An 18,878-nucleotide genomic window follows, 5' to 3' on the forward strand; every position below is an offset into this window, starting at 1 on the left:
ACCTTCCTGTATTTGAGCTGTTTCTCCTCCTATAAATAGCTCTTCACCCATAGTCCTATAAGTCACCGCAATAAATCTCTCATTGCTTTGGCAAGGTGGACTTTGGCGAGATCTATACCTTGGTAAACAAATGGTAGGCTCCCTAATTAGTGTGTTCCATCTATTTAGGAAAAGTCTTTTCACAAAATAATTGGCCCAAAATAAATAACTGTGATTGGTCCAAAACAAAAGGCTGTGATGATAGCCAAAATGTAAACCTCGGTGGTTGTATCTATGTTAAGAAATAAGATTATATTTTAGCCCAAATTCAGTTTTCAATGACCATAATTTGTGCTAAGATATCTGGCTGAAACTGCACCTCATAAATTTGTCTATGATTATTTTGAAGACTCCTTGGGTTTTCAATCAGTCTGTTCAGACTTAATTAGTGAGTTGCCTGGTAGGCATTAACATCCTTGGTTTTGCAAAGTGAGACTCAATAAAAGTCTTCACTGAATATCTTTGCTTGATTACTTTTAGTTGTGTCAGTGTGTTTGGCAATGTGTATAAGAAAGTCACAGATACAGCAACAGCAGTATCAGAGTTACAGTACAGGCGGTATAATGGCTGTAGCAGTGACACCTGTGGGCAGGCCAACTAGAAGAAATGGTTTCAATAGTTCACTGGCAGCTGGACAAGAGAGCATTTACGGCATGATGAGTAGAGGAAGAAGAAAGCTGGCCAGAGTAGAGACATGAGAGAATGCTGAGACCGAAGAATGACAACAACAACAAAACATATAAAGGATGTAAGGAGTCAAAGAAGAGCAAGCCCAGGCCTCATCACCAGAAAAGATGTCAACGCCTTATAGTCTTATAGCCAATAGGTTCACAAACCAGGCAGAGAGGTGTAACAGAAGCCAGTGCTGAGACTAATAGATATATTTTCTAGTTCAAGAGCGTATTACTAAGTGCTGAGGAGTCTGGTATCTAGATCTTCTTGAATGCTACAACATCACCCATATCAAAAGGCTGAGGACGCTGACCTGATATACACACAGAAGAATTATAACACTTGTAAAGAAGGGTTCTAGGACCTGAAACCTGCATAAGTACTGAAATGGGATACAGGCTCCTTCTTATTGTTATTAACACTTAACTGCTGCAGCCACTCATTCACAGGTGCCAAACACTAAGGAAAAGGAGGGCTGGCGGTGACAAGCATATAAGATAATCTTAGCAAAAGAAACCTTAGCTGAATGATTTGTAATGAGAGCAAGGAAGGAATGAGAATACAGATGGACAGAAGGGAGGGAAGGATGGAAGGAAGAGACAAGAATGAAGTTAGGGAGAGTGTAAGAGAAGTGAAATTATTTTAGAAATATTACCACCGAAACTCTTCATTTTTGCTGTGCGTAACATGACATCATTTTGAATCTGACGGTTCTTAGGTCTTGTTTTGCTTCTCAGTGAATATATTTCTTGAGCAGTTTTGGACTCAGAAATATATAGTGGCAGCTGTAAGATTTCTTATATATCTCTTGTCTGCATATATGTATAGTCTCTGATTTTAAACATCTCTCAATAGACTGCTACCTTATTTGTTTTGCTGCTACACTGAAATATCAATACAATAAAATTTATACATCAGGGCTCAATTTTACTATTACACATGTGTGTATTTTGTAAAAAAAAAAGTCTGAAATAAATGCTTTGATAATGGTTTCATTAATTAAAAAGATAATTAAAAAGATGTCTTTTTCATACTCTTAAATTTATTTTGCAGAATAGTTTTTATGTACGGATATGAACAACTATGAACTGATAGTTTTCACCAAACGTGGCATACTTTTTCCATAAATTGTGCCCTTGCTCCACTACATTTAAAATGTTATAAATAACACCAAATACTATTATTGGTTAGACTCTATTGTGGTCTTGATTTTTCAATTTGGTCAGTGTTCCATTTTGTTGATCTTGTTATGTGGTGTGCACAAAGAAGCATTCTATTAATTTAAAAGTATATAAGAAACTAGGGATAAATGTCTTGTTCCCAGTCAGCTTCTGAAGAAACTAGTAAAGCACTTTTTATATCCTTTAATATTCACTTAACATTGTTTTCAAAATCCTCAGAAGAACATAAAGCCTTTTTAGATTATTCTTACTTAAATTCACATATGAAACTATCAGTCACATAGTTATTATGATTATATTATGTTCTTATAATCCCTTTAGGACTTTGATTTTAGAAGTTTTAGGAATAAAATAAAATGGTATCATTTTGTATTCACTGGATGGATGTTACTGAAGAGTTATAGTATTTTACATACTTACCTGATAAACAGCGTATCCTTGAACATCTAATCTGTGAAACACATTTTTGCATTATATTTAGTACAGATTTTTAATGAAAATATAAAAGTAAAAAAAATATACAATAGCTGGGATAATTTATCTTTCAGTTGGAAATCTAAAATTTTTGATGCCATAAAATATTGAATGTCATTGCATAACTTACCAAATTCAGATTTTACATAATTGAGCTTTTGTTCATCAAATGCATATAAAAGCAAATTCAATTATAGTTTATGTATATGTAGCACATATGGCCAGAAGGAATGGCTCAAATGTAAAGGTATTTGAACTAGGACTGGAAACCTAAGGTTTATCTTGGGAAATTAGGATTGAGGGAGAAAACAAACTCCAGAAGATTGTCCTCTAGCATCTCACACACACGCATGCTTGCACACACACGCATGCACACAAATAAATGTAGATAAATATAGGCTTATATATATAGCTGCATATTTGTATATGTCTGCCTTTGAATCTGTATAGATAATTTTTTAATTAGTTAAATATACACAATATACTTCAACGTTAGAAAATTCTGCACAATACAAAGAACTTTGGTAAGTTTGTAGTAAAGATACCTAAAACGTTTATTTCCCCCATTGTAGCATATTTGTATCTACAGAATTTCACAGGGTTATGTATACTAATAAAATTATAAAATTTAATATACTATCAGTAGTTTTATTTCCTAAGTTGTAAGCCCACAGTCCAGGAATAAGGACAAATGAGCTTATAAATAGAAGTTGTTTTGTGTAGTTTGATAAATACAGCTAATCAAAGAATCAACGAAGTAAAGGATGGACTGTCTCTGTACTTACAGTTGGAATAAAGGAGGAGGCTTCTAAACTGAGTAGGTGAGTAAATGTGAAAGATCTTTTTATCTAGATGGTAGAGCAGTATTTCTGTTTTGGTTAGAAGTCTTGGTTGAGGTATCAATTTAATGTAAAATTACAAATATTTTAAAAATTAGTTAAGGATATTTTTATAGACCAATAAGTATGAAAAAAAGCAAAGACTAATTTTCCACTAAGAGTGGAAAATTATTTCTGACACATTTGGAGGCTGTTATTAAAAATTAGTGGAAAGATCATTTAAGTTTAAGTATTTTGTTATAAACATTATTACTGGAAAATGTAAGTAGAAAATAATTTGCTTTTTCAGCTTAATGTATTTCTGTGAGGAGGCTTTATCAACATAAAAAATAATAATATTTTGTCTGAGAATGAAGTCATAGTCTTCACATATGACACCTTTGTGCCCTGTATCTCTATACCATCACTAAACTTAAGGAGATACGGCAGGAGTAAAAATGACTGTATGATTACACAATAATGGTCACCCATACAAATTGATATTCGTAGTAGAAATAATTATCATATAATAACACAGGTAACACTTTGCTATACAGAATAAAGAATAGAACAAAATAATACATGTAGTAACAACCAAAGGTCTTCAGTTAAATATCTTTCAATCTAAGAAAGATTTGCAGAGATAAAATGTGTAGCTTGGTCTCCTAGATACCTTTAAAATAGTATTACAAACACAGAAATACATATAAACAAATAAGTCATATTTCATACAGAAAATGGAAGGTCTTTTACATTTTACTTTGAGATGTTATCCTCTTGTTGACAGAGCTTTCAGAAAAATTTCTCAGTTCTTTTGCTGATTTAGAGGTACTACTGAACAAGTCATTTAAATTCCCATTTCTTTGGATATTTCACTCTATAAAATTAAGAATATAATGTACAAGAGAAATAAATTTATATAGCATTTGATTTCTCCCTTGTACTTAGAGTATAATGTTTATTCACATTAATACATGAAAACATGGGAAAGCTTGATTTGTATTATAGTTTGCATTTAATAACTAATGAGTACATTACCAATTTATAATATGAGAGTACTAAAACATACTTGCTTATAATGTGTTTTATACTTTAGAGCATTTATTCACTATAAATCATTCAATGATAACTTTTCTAATGGACAATCAAGTTGCTAATGACACTTTTTGTCATAATTTTATGTGTTTACTCTAGAAGTCCCCCTTCATTTTTATTTTAACTGAGAATACTTTTTTTCCATTGTATGATTTTGGCTTTTTTGTCAAAAATCAATTATCTGTAAGTGTGTTCACTTATTTCTGGGCCTTTGATTCAATTCCATTGATCCACCAGTCTTTCTATGCCAGTACCATGGCATTTTTATTACTATAACTCTATAGTACAGCTTGAGATCAGGGATGGAGATACCTCCAGATCTTTTAATGTATAAGATTGTTTTTTTTTTTCATATGAAATTAAGAATTGTCCTTTCAAGGTCTGTTAAAAAATGTGTTGGTATTTTCATGGGAATTTCATTAAATCTGTAGATTGTTTTTGCTAGGATGACCATTTTCACTGTTAATCCTACTGATCGATGAGCATGGTATATATTTCCATCTTCTGATATCTTCTTCAATTTCTTTCTTCAAAGACTTGAAGTTTTCATACACATCTTTCCCTTGCTTGGTTAAAGTCAAACCAAGGTACTTTATGTTATTTGTGGCGATTGTGAAGGGTATTGCTTCCCTGATTTCTTTCTTAGCGCGTTTGACTTTTGTATACAGGAAGGCTTCAGATTTTTTTTTTTTTTTTGAGTTAATTTTGTATCCAGCCACTTTGTTGAAGGAGTTCTCTGGTAGAGTTTTTGGGGTCGCTTATGTATACTATCATACCATTTGCAAATAGTGATACTTTGACTTCTTTTTAATTTGTAGTCCCTTGATCTCTTTAGTTTTCTTACTGCTCTAGCTAGGACAGCAAGAACTATGTTGAAGAGACAAGGGGAGAATAGGTAGCCTTTTCCTGTCCCTGATTTCAGTTGGATTGATTAAGTTTCTCTCCATTTAGTTTGATGTTGGCTATAGGCTTGCTGTATTTTGCTTTTACTGTATTTAGGTATGTGCCTTGTATCCCTGATCTCTCAAAAACTTTAAACATGAGTGGGTATTGAATTTTGTAAAGTGCTTTTTTGGCATCTAAGGGGTGTTGTTGTTGTTGTTGTTTATTTCTTTCAGTTTGTAGATTATATTTACATATACTCTTCCCTTTAAGATTCTATCAGATTTTTATTGTATTAAAAGGAGAATTGCACACTTTTAGAGAGTAAATAAAACTTCTCATTTCAACAGCTGTTCTGAAATAGGAAAAGAGATGTTTTCTCTACTCCATATTGTGCAGTGAAACCATTGTCGCAGCATAATGTTTTTAGTGCCTACAGATGACACTCTTTAAAATAGAGTTCACAACTTCTGTTTCAACTAACATAATGTAACCATATTCTGGAGTATATGTGTTTTCCTTTATAATACATAATTCTTTTCTATAAGTACCATGCGCTAACCGATTGTGCCACTGGAGCATCTGCATTACATAATTCTTTTAAGTGAGAAATGTCTAACAGAAAGCAGAACACAGAAAAGGTATGAGTTCTGATACACTAAAGGTGAATGAATGAGGCTGAGAGCAATTTTCTTTTATGAACTTAAGAACTTCAATTGCCACTCAATTCAAAAACAGTGCCATTCCTGAAAAAAACCCTCAAGGGCTTTTATGCTTATATTCTTGTAAGATTATGGAAAAATGGGTTTGTATTATTTTAGCTTTGCACCAAAAATGAAAAAAAAAAGCTGTTTAAGTTGTCAATGATTTATATATCTTTCTTGTGTGGATACAAGATCATATTAAGTACAACGGAGGAAAGAGAAAAAAACATTGTAGGGCTATATTGGTCGTCTTTTTAAAAAGCAGTGTAATTAGTCATTAATCAGTATGATTTAATGAAAACCTAAAAAAATCAAACCATTAGTCTTAAGAAATGGTGATTGGCTCATGTTTGCAGGCTGAGCCAAATATTGTTCATAGTATTAGGGGTTGGCAGTCTCTCATAGGGGAGGGGGTATTTGTTTGGGCCAGGCAATGGTTAGATAGTCCCTCAATCTCTGCTCTATCTTTTTTTTTTTAATTTTAGAGTAATTTACTATACAAAATATGTAAGAATATAAAATGGCTATTGAGAAATAGCTACATTAGAATTCTCCATACATTGCTGTTTTTCTTTTCTTCTTTTATTTCTTCTGAGAGTCTCTATCCAGCAAAATCTCAAAACAAATACTGAGACTTATAGCTAAACATTGGGAGATGCATGCAGAGTTTTATGGAAAATAGGAAGAAAGGGAAACGGACCTATAGGTGACAGAAGCTCTATAAGAAGACCAACAGAGCCAAATAACTGGGGCCCAGAGTGGTTTGCTGAGGCTGAAGCATCAACCAAAGACCAGGCATAAACTGGAACCAGTCTGTCTACAGAGATGTAGTGGATGATCAGATTAGGCTTCATGTGGATCCTCTTGTAGGGGATCCACATGAAGTGGGGACTCACTTGACAGGTTTTTGATCACTTTTTGATCACTTTCCCTGGCAGGACTGCCTTCACAGGCCACAGAGGAAAAAGACTTGCTCAGTGCTGATGTGACTTGTAGAGCTGGGATGGATGGGAAAGGAATGCTTCCTTTTTCTGAGGAATAGGGGAAGGAGAGAGGATGCAGAGGAAGGGTAGGGCTGGCAGGTGAGGTGGATTGGGCTACAACCAGGAAGCAAAGTGAATAAAAAAATAAATTAACTTAAAAATTTTGTGATCATTCACCAACTTGAAAGACTGGAAATGTTATTATTTTAAGAACCTAGACAAAGATAAATTTATCAAATATGCTATTCAAACTAAAATGAAAAATCATTTTAGCCAATTACCAAGAATACAAAATACACTAGCAACTTTTTTAGAAATAATAACTTTAATATACATATTTAAAAGGAACATTGGACAAGATAAGGATCATAATCCATTGTCTTTAAGTCAAAAATTGTTTACAAAGTATTAAATTTTTCTACCATTCCAAGGTGGCAGGGGAATAGGAAAGAGTTGCAGGTATCAATGACTTCACTAATCAGAGTGACATATCTCATCCCTGTACTCCTAGAACTTAATAGGTTAAGACAAGAGAATTTCTTTCCTTTGGGGCCAGTTTGAGTTATAAAGCAATAGCCTGTCTCAAAATTTAAATAGAACAATCAAAATGATTATGACTTAAATAATTTGTTTTCACTTCAAATCAGAAAAAGTAGCTCAAAACGTGTTAAAATTTGACCGCCTAAGTGTCCTGCATATCAAAGAGTTTAAAAATACAAAATTGCTCAAAATAATAATATAGTTTTTCCATAAAAATTATTATCTATAATAAAAATTATATATCAGAAAAGATACTTATAATTTAATCCAGCAACATGGTGACTCTGGAAAGGGATCATATTCAAAAGCCCTTCTAGGCCATTGTAAGCTGGCTCAAATGCAGACATATCCTTAGTATTCAACTTTAATCCCAAACAGTGAATGTAAGGTTAGTTTATAAAAGGAAGCAGCCATGTCTGAAAGTGACATGTGGATCTGCTTCATTTCCCTGCTGGTTGGAGCCTTTCTTGGAGTCTTATGGAAGAAGGAGTTATTAAAGGATCTGGAGGTGACAGAAGCCACCCAAGGAGAACAACAAAGCCAAGAATAAGCAGGGCCCATTGGGGAATGCAGAGATTAATGCATCAACAAAAGACCATACATGGAGGATGTGAATGACCTGCTCAGATTTAACCCATACACAGCTCATGTGGTTTCCCTAGTAAGAGGAGAAGAGACAGCCTCAGACATGAATGCAGTTAGTTTCCTGCTCCTTGATTACTTCTTCCTCTGGGGTGACCTAGCAGCCCACAGAAAAAGAGGATCCAAGCAGTTCTGATGGGATCTGATAGGCTAAGTTCAGACAGTAGGGGAGGAGGACTTTCCCTATCAGTGGACTAGGAAAGAGCAATAAAGGAGAAAGACAGAGGGAGGGTATGATCAGGAGAAGATGAGAGAGGAAGCTACAATTGAGACACAAGTTGAATACAGTATAAATAATAATAATATTTATTATTCTTTTTAAAAGTTAAAAAAGGAGATAAGCAAGTTTACCATATTCTATGATTCTATAACTACATTTTTTTTTGTTCATTGATTTCCACGCATGTTCTTTGCCAGCCAACACCAAACCAAGCCTCAAGACTATCAGGACTGGATAAACTTCCCTCTTTCAATTTCTCAAAAGTTTATCTTGAAAAGATTTGTAAAGTTCAAATTAACAAAGTCTACTGGCAGCATCTATAGATGGGCAAACAAAATGACAAACCACAGAAAGATTTGACAGAATGAGAAAGAAATAGGATGGTAAGTCCAAATATCACTAGAAAAGGACAGGAAGAGAGGCTGCTTAAGAGCAACTCAGGAAGAAAGAGAAGAGTTTTTACCAAAAGTTTCTTACAAAGACAGGTTCCAGAGAAAACAAACTATACAAAGTTGAAGAAAGAATAAGCCAGAGAATAAGAATAAAACAGATTAAAACATATTCACAGGTTCAGTTTCAGGCCAGGCAGAATAATTCAGTGAGAAGCTAAAAGAAGCCAGTATGAATCAGTCAGCTTGGAGAAGAAGTTAGGCTTGAACAACTGAATTGAACCAGTCAGGAGAGTTCTAGAAGAGCTAGAAGGCTTTGGAAACAGCTCTCATCTCATCCTTTCATATGACAAAATAAAAACATTTACAAAAAAAAAATGATTTGTTTTATGTTTGAGATTATGTAATTATAACATTTCTCCTTCAAATTTTTCACTCCAAACACCTCTTTGTTCTTTTTTTTAAATTAATGGCCTCTTTTCTAATTACTTTTGAGAATATAAACATATTCCTTAATAAATCAGTCTAAACTGTTCAGTCTTTCTAACATTTAATGCCTGTATGTCTTCATTGCCTGTTGTATATCCAATCAGTATACTCTTCTCAGGAAAGACTTTTTTTCTGTTCTCAGCATTCTTTTACTTCATGTAGTTCTTTATGAGGGCTGAGGCCTCCTGTGCTGGGAAATCACAGATTGGAGGAAAACCTTCAGCTGACATTTTATTAAACCAGTCCAGTCTCTGTTGTTAATTATTAATATTTGATATTGATTTATCTTTTAGTTATCTTTTAGTTAGTTAGTTATTCCTAAACCAGCTGTATACCCAAATTACCACACAGAGACTTGGATTTATTTAATCTAAAGCAGAACGCTAGACAATAATTACTCCATCCTAAACCCCGAAGCATGAATACCTTTCTCCCATTCATATTTCCCACATTATACTTTCTTTTTAGTCTTATCTCAGATATGGGAACATTATACCAATAAATCTCTAACTGCATTCTAAACACTTGTTTTCATACCCACAAATAACATTTAACTTTCTCTTTAAGAACTTTACTATGTATGGATATAACTTAGAACCCCTGCTCAGATGTAGCCCATGGCAGCTCAGTATCCAAGTGGGTACCCTAGTAAGGGGAACAGGGACTATTTCTGACATGAACTCAATGGCTGGCTCTTTGACCCCCCTCTCACCCCTAGAGGAAGAAGTAGCCTTGATAGGCCACAGAGGAGGAAGTTGCAGCCAATTCTGAAGATACCTGATAAGCTAGGGTCAGATGGAAGGGGAGGAGACTTGGAAAGGGGCAGTAGATTTGGAATGGGGCAGGGAGGAGTTGAGGGAGGGAGGGATTGGAAAGGAATAAGGGAGTGGGCTACAGCTGGAATACAAAGTTAATAAACTGTAACTAATATTTAAAAATTAAAAATTTAATTAAGAAATAAAACAAAAAAAATTTAAAAGAACTTTAAATAAACATGACATTTTAGTAATAGTATGAGTGATTAGACTATTGACAAGGAACTATATTAGAAGTTAGAAATTTAAAAAGTTCTTTTTAAAAATAATTTATGATAGATATTTTATAGATCTCTATGACATAGATATTGTGACACAAAGATGAAATTAAAATGCACAAACATTTATATAATATGAAGATTATATATCTGACAGGCTAAGTTCAGACAGTAGGGGAGGAGGACATGTATCTTTAAAGATATATGATATTGACAAAAAAAAACATTTAAGTATAATGACTAGTGATGACTAAGACAATCATCCTCTCTTGTGAATAGCCTCATATTTTGTCTAAAGTACAAGAATTCCCCAGAACAACTACAATAGAACCACTAAGAATTGGTGTGAGACTGCAGCACAGTAAACCAAATTACACCTTCAAGAATGGGTATAAACAATAACGAAATGAATAGAAGCACTTCAAATGCAAACATACATCGTCTAAAGAAATGATCTTGTTAGAGAATACATTTAAAATATATCTGCTTCTGAGCTTAACATGGGGAACAAACACAAGTTAACTGTAGAATTTTAATTCTGTGTTCTTATATGCCTACCAATGTCTCAGAATCTAAAAACTGGACACCTTATTACCTTATTACAATAACAACACAATAAAATAGAAAATTCCTATTGATAGCTCTGTGTCATCTTACTTAATTACTTAATAATTGTACTTAGGGGAACAAAATACATTTCAGGTCTTTGTTTAAGGTTTATCACTTTCTAAGATGATCTGCAAAAAGGAATCCTTTTTGTACTTTTCAATACAGTATTGCATGAAATAATTCAGGAAATATGTACTATATAGCACATGAATTGCCCAGATACTTCTAGTTTTGGGAGACATAATATTAACAAAAAGATATGATATTTGCTTTTTTGAAACTTAAGTTCTAAAATGAATAAAATAAAAAGAAAAAAAAACATATAGCGTCAATGAAATGTCAATAAGCAACGAAGAATATGATTTACTGGTGACTGCTAACATTGTAATGTTTAGGAAGGGTTTACTATTATATCAGGAAGCATGACTGAAAACTTTAAAACTCACTAACAATCATTCTTCTGTTTTGTTTCTTTGTTTTATTTTTCTTTGACTCATAATTGTTAGGTTTTTCTTGCATATGAATATTTTTTTAGGATTCCTTTATTTATTTTCCTATATTTTTTTTTTAACCAGAAAGAAGACTGAATAAAGTTCTTTCTGGGCAAACCAAATGTACTGAATTTGATTTCTGGAATATGTATAAATGTGGAAGAAGATGATGAACTCTACCTGTATCATGCGGTTTACTTGTGCATGCACACACACAATCTCTCACGCACACACAAATCCACAAAACATTAAAATTCATAAACATTTAAAAATTTTCTACATTATATTTTAAAATATTAATTATTAGCTAATAAAGTTATGAGTATTTTAGGTAGTAAGATATTGAACGTAATCATAATCTTTGGTAGAAAAATTTAGGAGTAATTGCCACTTTAGATGAGAGGATTAATCAAGCTTATCCAAAAAAGGGCATCAGTAGGTTATTTGAGATAATATACTGTATTAATAGACTTTTATGAGTACAGACATTGAATCCACAATATGACCCTATGGAAAGAAAAATTAATAAGCTTGTGTAAAGTATTCAAACTCAAATCTGAGAAAAGAGGTAAGAGGTTATTGTAATAAATCCATGAAAAAAAATGAAAGCAAGAAAAATTTAGGTCTACTTAAGGAAATATAACTAGTGAGTCTTCAACATCTGTTTTCTTAGGACTCCTGGGCTGACATGATGCTACTCCCCTGCAGTTGGTCTTATATATGGGGTTGATTCAGATGATAATCAATTATTTACTAATCTCTTTTAAGTAATCCTCACAAACATGCCAGGAAACATGTTTTACAGATTAGTTATCTTCATTTCTGGTCAATAGGCAGGAGTTCATGGTCCTCTAAGTCCAGCCAAATACCCAAAGCTAGTAAAGTCATGAGCCTTAAATGACAATTTAGTAATTCCAATTTCCTACAGTTCTATAATTCCTGAATACTTACTCTTATTTTTTACCGCTTTATCATAAAAGCTTGTTTTTGAAGCAGAGGACACATTACATGAAAGAAAAAATGCAGACAAAAATTGACCATTGGGTGACCATCCTTATGTCCTAAACATAAGGCTAATTGAACATTCCAGAAAAGGTCAAAATACTGGAAGAAGCACAGGACCAAGATGTCTCCTATGAGATAATGTCTTCTTCATATGACAAGGAGATGTCCCAATTTTAATCTCAACAATATAGTTGCTTAAGTAAAACCTAAAAAGATAAGATGCCAACAGAGATGCAGGACTCTCAAAAGGCTAAGATGAAGAGCTCCATGTCATCAAGCTGCTGAGAGGAAATAACAATGTTCTGTAAAAATAAAGCTCCTGAAATATCTCCTCCCAAGCAGTCAGCCCTAAACAAATGTAAATGAAATAGATTTATTTATTTAAATAGATAATATTTAAATAGATGCAGTAGATTGTATTTCCAAATTACATATATTATGTATTAAAATACACATGTGTGTCTGTGTATGTGTCTGTGTGTGTTTGTTTTTTTTTTTTTTTTGAATTTTATTTTTTCTTATCAGTTACATTTTATTAACTCTGTATCCCAGCCGTGTCCCGATCCCTCTTTCCCTCCCAGTCCCTCCCTCCCTCCCTCATCTCCACCGTGCCCCTTGCCAAGTCCACTGATAGGGGGGACCTCCTCCCCATTCATCTGATCCTGTTTTATCAGGTATCTTCAGGACTGGCTGCAAAGCTCTCCTCTGTGGCCTAACAGGACTGCTCCTCCCTTGAGGGGTGGGGAGGCCAAAGAGCCAGTCATTGAGTTCCTGTTAGAAATAGTCCTTGTTCCCCTCACTATGGGAAACCAATTGGTTACTGAGCTACCACAGGCTACATCTGAGCAGAGGATCTAGGTTTCATTCATACATGGTCCTTGGTTGCATGTCAGTCTCAGAAAAGACCCTGTGCCCAGATAGGTTTGGTCCTTGTGGAGCTCCTATCCTTTCCTCATCAGACTAATTCCCCTTCTTTCTTATGATTCCCTGTATTTTGCCAAAGGTTTGGTCTTGAGTCTTTGCTTTGAAAACACTGCTAGTTAGAGTTTTTCAAATGCGCTCAGTAGACTCCTGTAAATGTTTAATGTGCATCCCATCTGTCTTTCAAAACGAGGATTGATAATCTTACCCCATGTCCGCTCTCTTGATTATCTTTTTTGGGTGTATAGATTTCATTATGTTTATCATATCTTATAGGTCTATATAAGTGAGTATATACCGTGTTTGTCTTTCTCCTTCTGGGATATTTCACTCAGGATGATCTTTTCTAGGTCCCACCATTTGCCTGCAAATTTCATGATTTCCTCCTTTTTGATTGCTGAGTAGTATTCCATTGTGTAAAAATACCACAATTTCTGTACCCATTCCTCCGTTGATGGACATCTGGGTTGTTTCCAGGTTCTGGCTATTACAAATAAAGCTGCTATAAACATGGTTGAGCAAATATCTCTTTTGTGTACTTGAGCAAACTTTGGGTATATACCTAGCAGTGGTATAGCTGGGTCTTGAGGAAGCACTATTCCTAATTGTCTTAGAAAGCGCGAGATAGATTTCCAGAGTGGTTGAACCAGTTTACATTCCCACCAGCAGTGGAGGAGGGTTCCCCTTTCTCCACAACCTCTCCAGCATGTGTTGTCCCTTGAGTTTTTCATTTTGGCCATTCTGATGGGTGTAAGGTGATATCTCAGGGTCGTTTTGATTTGCTTGTGTGTGAAAATAAAGCCATGAATTTGAAAGGCAGTAAAAAGAATAATACATAATACAGGAGGATTTGGAGGGAGTATAATGAGAGGGAATGATGTTGGTACAGTATGCACATATGAAATTAAAGTACATTAGATACATTTGTATTAAGGTACATAGCAAGTTTTCTTAGTTATTTTGCAAATTCAACAAAATTATGAGCATGAATGTGCACAGTAAAAGATTCCTTCATGAAACTTCTTATATGACTTGAGGGATGCAAAATATGTAAAATTGTCATATGTAAAATTGGTAATCATAATTGTACTTTCTCATAATTTTCTATATGTGTTCAAATAACAACATATGCAGATATCACCAAGCTATTTTTTTTTTGTGGCACATGAGATGTGAATTTAAAACTAATTTATTAATATAATTTTAATTGGCTATAATATTTAAAAAAAGACCTTGATCCTATGAAAAAGCCAAATATACATTACAGAATAAAAATAAATTAGGAGCTTAATTTGATAATCTTAATTATTTAACAGCACAATCTTGTTTGGTACTAAAATATCTTAAAGTCTTCTCGTAGGACTGGGCTGGGAATGATGGATGAGGGGTAGACAGGTAGAGTCTAAACCTCAGGAGGTGTTGATAAAAATTCTTGATAAAAATTTTGAGCATGCATACCCTAATGGATAATACTTTCAAGCATTTATTGATTTCCTGATGCCATTACTTAGGTGGGGAACTTCTTTTCTCTTGTGGTATAGTTTAACAAACCAAGATTTACTTTTTAATTTAACACAGCCCAGTTCTCAGCTTCTGCTATCTACTACTGAGGATAGCTGATACAAATTGACCTTTCTTAACACCAGGATTTATTCACAGCTCTTTCTATCTAGGTATATTTGTTCTGCACTCCACAGACAATTAATCTGTGAGGAACATATTCCTGAGAACTCATCTTTATATTGAACATTCAGTTCATAGTAGCTGAACACAAATTTGTAAAATATGCATTTTGATATCTCGTATGCCGTTATATAAATGTCATGCTGTGGATAACTTTAAAACATATATGTAAAATGCTAATCATATTTATTAATAGCACTAAGGTGGTGTCTTCACTAGGACTTTTAATAAGCAACAATGAAAGATGATTAGTGATAGTGATAGAAAGAATACAAGGAAGCCACGAACAGATACATCTGCCCTGTGTAACACTTTTGTTTTTTACATCTTACATTTGTATATATTCAAGATACCTCATTCCTATAATCATAGGGATAACCAATGGACAAATATGAACATGTAAAAAAGAATATTGCTTTTAAGTTGAAATTTCAGCTTTCAATAATTATATACATATAAAATAATCAAAAGGTTTATGAAAAGAAGAAAAAGCAGACATTTTATAATATAAAATGCTTAGATAGATTATAAATATATACATTTTAAAATATTATAGTTATATATGACAAAAATTGGTATTCCTAGTAAAGATATTCTTCAGTGGAACTTAACAATATATCTTAAGAAGAGAACTGAATATTTGGAAAACGATTACATGGAATCTTGGATAAGCTTTATTCCTTTATAAATGTGTTGCCTTTACAATAGCCACAGGCATGTGGCTAACGACTTGTTTCTACAGAAAGAAAAAAAGCCTTTTTTTTTCCAATGCCCAGTCTGAAATGTTCTCTATGAATAAATAAAATTTGGAGCAGAATTAAGGCATGGTACCAGAAGGAATTAGACTTCTGAGTATTTTTATATATGTGGTCATTTAGATTGACTTTGCTAGATCAAATTTGTGCCTCTATGAGTAAATGTAATTTCTAATTTCTCTAATAATGGAAAGTATGTTCATAATCTCTCCTCTTGTCTAAATGTCTTTGAATGCATTCAAGCAGTTATTCATCTTTCCGTTTTTAGTTCCTGATCGTTTTTGGGATTGTGTGTATACTGTGGGATATATACTGTGCACTCTCCGGCTTTGGTTAGTCTGGGACCAGCCTGACTTAAGAAACAGATTGTGAGGCAAATAATACTCTTCTCTGGGTTGAGGCATGCTTCTCTCTAGATAAAGTTTTTGTTGTTGTTGTTATTTTGTTTTCTTTTAATTTTTCATATCAATTATAGTTTATTCACTTTGTATCCCAGTTGTAGTCACCTTCTTCTTTCCCTCCCAATTTCCCCCTCCCTCCTCCATTCCCTCCCAAGCCCCTCTCCAACTCCACTGATAGGGGAGGTCCTTCTCCCCTTCCATCTGACCCTAGCCTATCAGGTCTGCATTTTCCTTCTCTGTGGCCTGTCAAGGCTAGCTATCTCATGTTCTCTAAATATACTGTTGCTGAGAGTGTCCATGCCAGCTTTAATGGCTTTAACACATTACTCTGTGATATGTAGGTTTTAAAGCATTCTGACTTTTAATTAATGCCCAATGGCCCTTTGAATTCAAGGCTTCACTGGATTCAGAAAGTGTTTTCAACCTGCTATACAGTTTCACTTGTTTTCAGTATTGTTTTATGCTATTGTAGTGTTACATACCTTATTCTGGGACTTATATACATTATTTATATAATTTTTGTACTAAAAGTATATAAGATATGTATATTTTTATTTCATAGCCATTTTTTGTTATCAATACAAAAATATAATCAAGCTATACAGTTGGCTTATATGAACCTACTATAACATAAAATAGAAGGTGGAATACAACACTTCTGTGAAATCAGCTAGCATCATTTTTGAAGATAATATTCTTAGAATTACCAAATTAACTGTTTTCCTCAATGTGGTCAAAGCCACATCATCAGTAGGTTTTATTATATTGTAGCACACATGATGGGACAGAAGGATGGCTCAGACTGAGGGTACATGTTCTTACACAGGATCCTGGCTTTTTGCAATGCCTACCTGCTGGCATACAATCTCCTATCACTCTGGTATCTTTGGGTACCAGGTACATGTATGGTCCATGTGTAGGCACAGCACATGTACATAAAAAATTAAAAATTAGAATTAGTACATTAGAATTCGATATTTCTCAGGGACAAAGTTTGTTGTTCATCACCAAGGTAAGATTGCTTGTGCCCAGTGAATAGACTGCAAGGAGATTATGGAATTCTGAGCAGTGCTTAGACCCCCTCAGGTCAAAGAAACATAAAGTTCAAAATACCATTAAAGCTGATAGATTAACTAAGGGGTAATATTTTATTTCTAAAGGTAAAAGCAAAAACAGTTACTTTCCCCTCTGAGTTTATAGGACTTTATAGAGAGAACAGAAATGTACTTAGGTATATTCATAAAAGTCATATTTGATTTTGAATCCTATTCTTAGACTCATGAAGAAAAAAAAAAGAAGGAAGAAAAAGGGGAGAGTATTAAAAATTTCTGTCTTCTGTCAGTGTTCATAATACATTGACAACAGACAGGAGGATAGAATTTTCCCAACGCCTGTCTCCATGGAAACAAAGTCCTTCATTTTCTTTTCTGGAGAAACACTACTCACATCTCAGCAGAATAAAAAACTGCTGCTGGAAATCAATTTATTTCTATTGCTGTAACTTGACTGAGAAAGACAGTCATCGGGTCCTTTCTATTTATGGGCCAACTCGGTGTTTGCTATAAATTTTCTTCCTTAAAAATCTTACAAAATAAATGTTTTGAGACACAGAAATGGTACATGTGTGCAATGCATAGAAGTGTTATTGTTTTTGCTTTTCCTATCTTTTCATCGAAACCATTATCATCAATAATGTCATTAATCACCATCATCAAAAATAATCTTGGAAAGAGAATTCCTTATTCAGCTTTACACATGCACATATTCTCTCTCTTTCACACACACACACACAGTCATACACACACATTCAAAAACACACAAATACAGATACACACAAAATCAAATGATTTTTGCATCTTCCTTTTAGTTTGGTTGTTGTTTCACTACTCATTTTTTCTGAAATTCAATTTGTAGATGTTGAAGGGTGAGGCCATCTTTGAACCTTAATTTTTGTATGTGGGCACATATGTTTACAGGCACATATGTCCTGTATAATTCAAACAATGAACATTCAGGAATTTTTTTATTAGATAATTCCTTTCAATAAAATTGTCAATTACCACTGATAAAATGTCTGAGAAGTATTAAAGATTTGCATATATTACCTTGGTTGCAACTACTTGTCTCTGGTGTTGCCACAGAAAGCAATAAGAACAATAAGATTCTCTATAAATTATGTTAAGATTATCAGGATTTAGCTCTAAAGTTAAAATAGGATTCTAGCTAACCATTAATATTTTCTTCTATCTCTCTCTCTCACTTACTTTCTATCTCTCTCTCTCTTTGTGTGTGTGTGTGTGTGTGTGTGTGTGTGTGTCTTCACATAGTGTGACAAGCATGTGAAGATCAAAGGTCAGCTTTTGGAACAACTCCCAAAAGTTGATTCCTGCTTTCTGCTTGTTGGATCAGAGTTTTTCTTGTTATTTCTGACACTGAGCTGAGTCTTCTTGCCCCAGCTTGCCTTTCAGCTTCCAAATGATTCTCTTCTCTCCACCTCCTATCTCACCATATACAGATTTTTTTAATTTTTATTTTATATTTTATATTTATTTTTTAAATTTATTATAATTTTCTCACTTTGTGTCCCAGCTGTAGCCCCCTCCCTAAACCCCTCCTAATCTTGCATTTCCTCCCTCTTTTCTTCCCATGTTCCTCCCCTAGTCCACTGATAGGGGAGGTCCTCCTCCCCTCCATTTGACCATAGCCTACCAGGTCTCATCAGGACTGTAGGGATGCAGCCTTACCAGGTCACAGAGGAAGACTATGCAGATTTTTAATCTAGTTTCTTGGATAGAATTTAGGTTATCGGGCATGCATGGCTAATGCTTTGTGGGGTTTTGTTTTGTTTGTTT

This window comes from Psammomys obesus, unplaced genomic scaffold, assembly GCF_907164565.1.
Source record: "Psammomys obesus unplaced genomic scaffold, mPsaObe1.curated_primary_1811, whole genome shotgun sequence".
Lineage (NCBI taxonomy): Eukaryota > Metazoa > Chordata > Mammalia > Rodentia > Muridae > Psammomys > Psammomys obesus.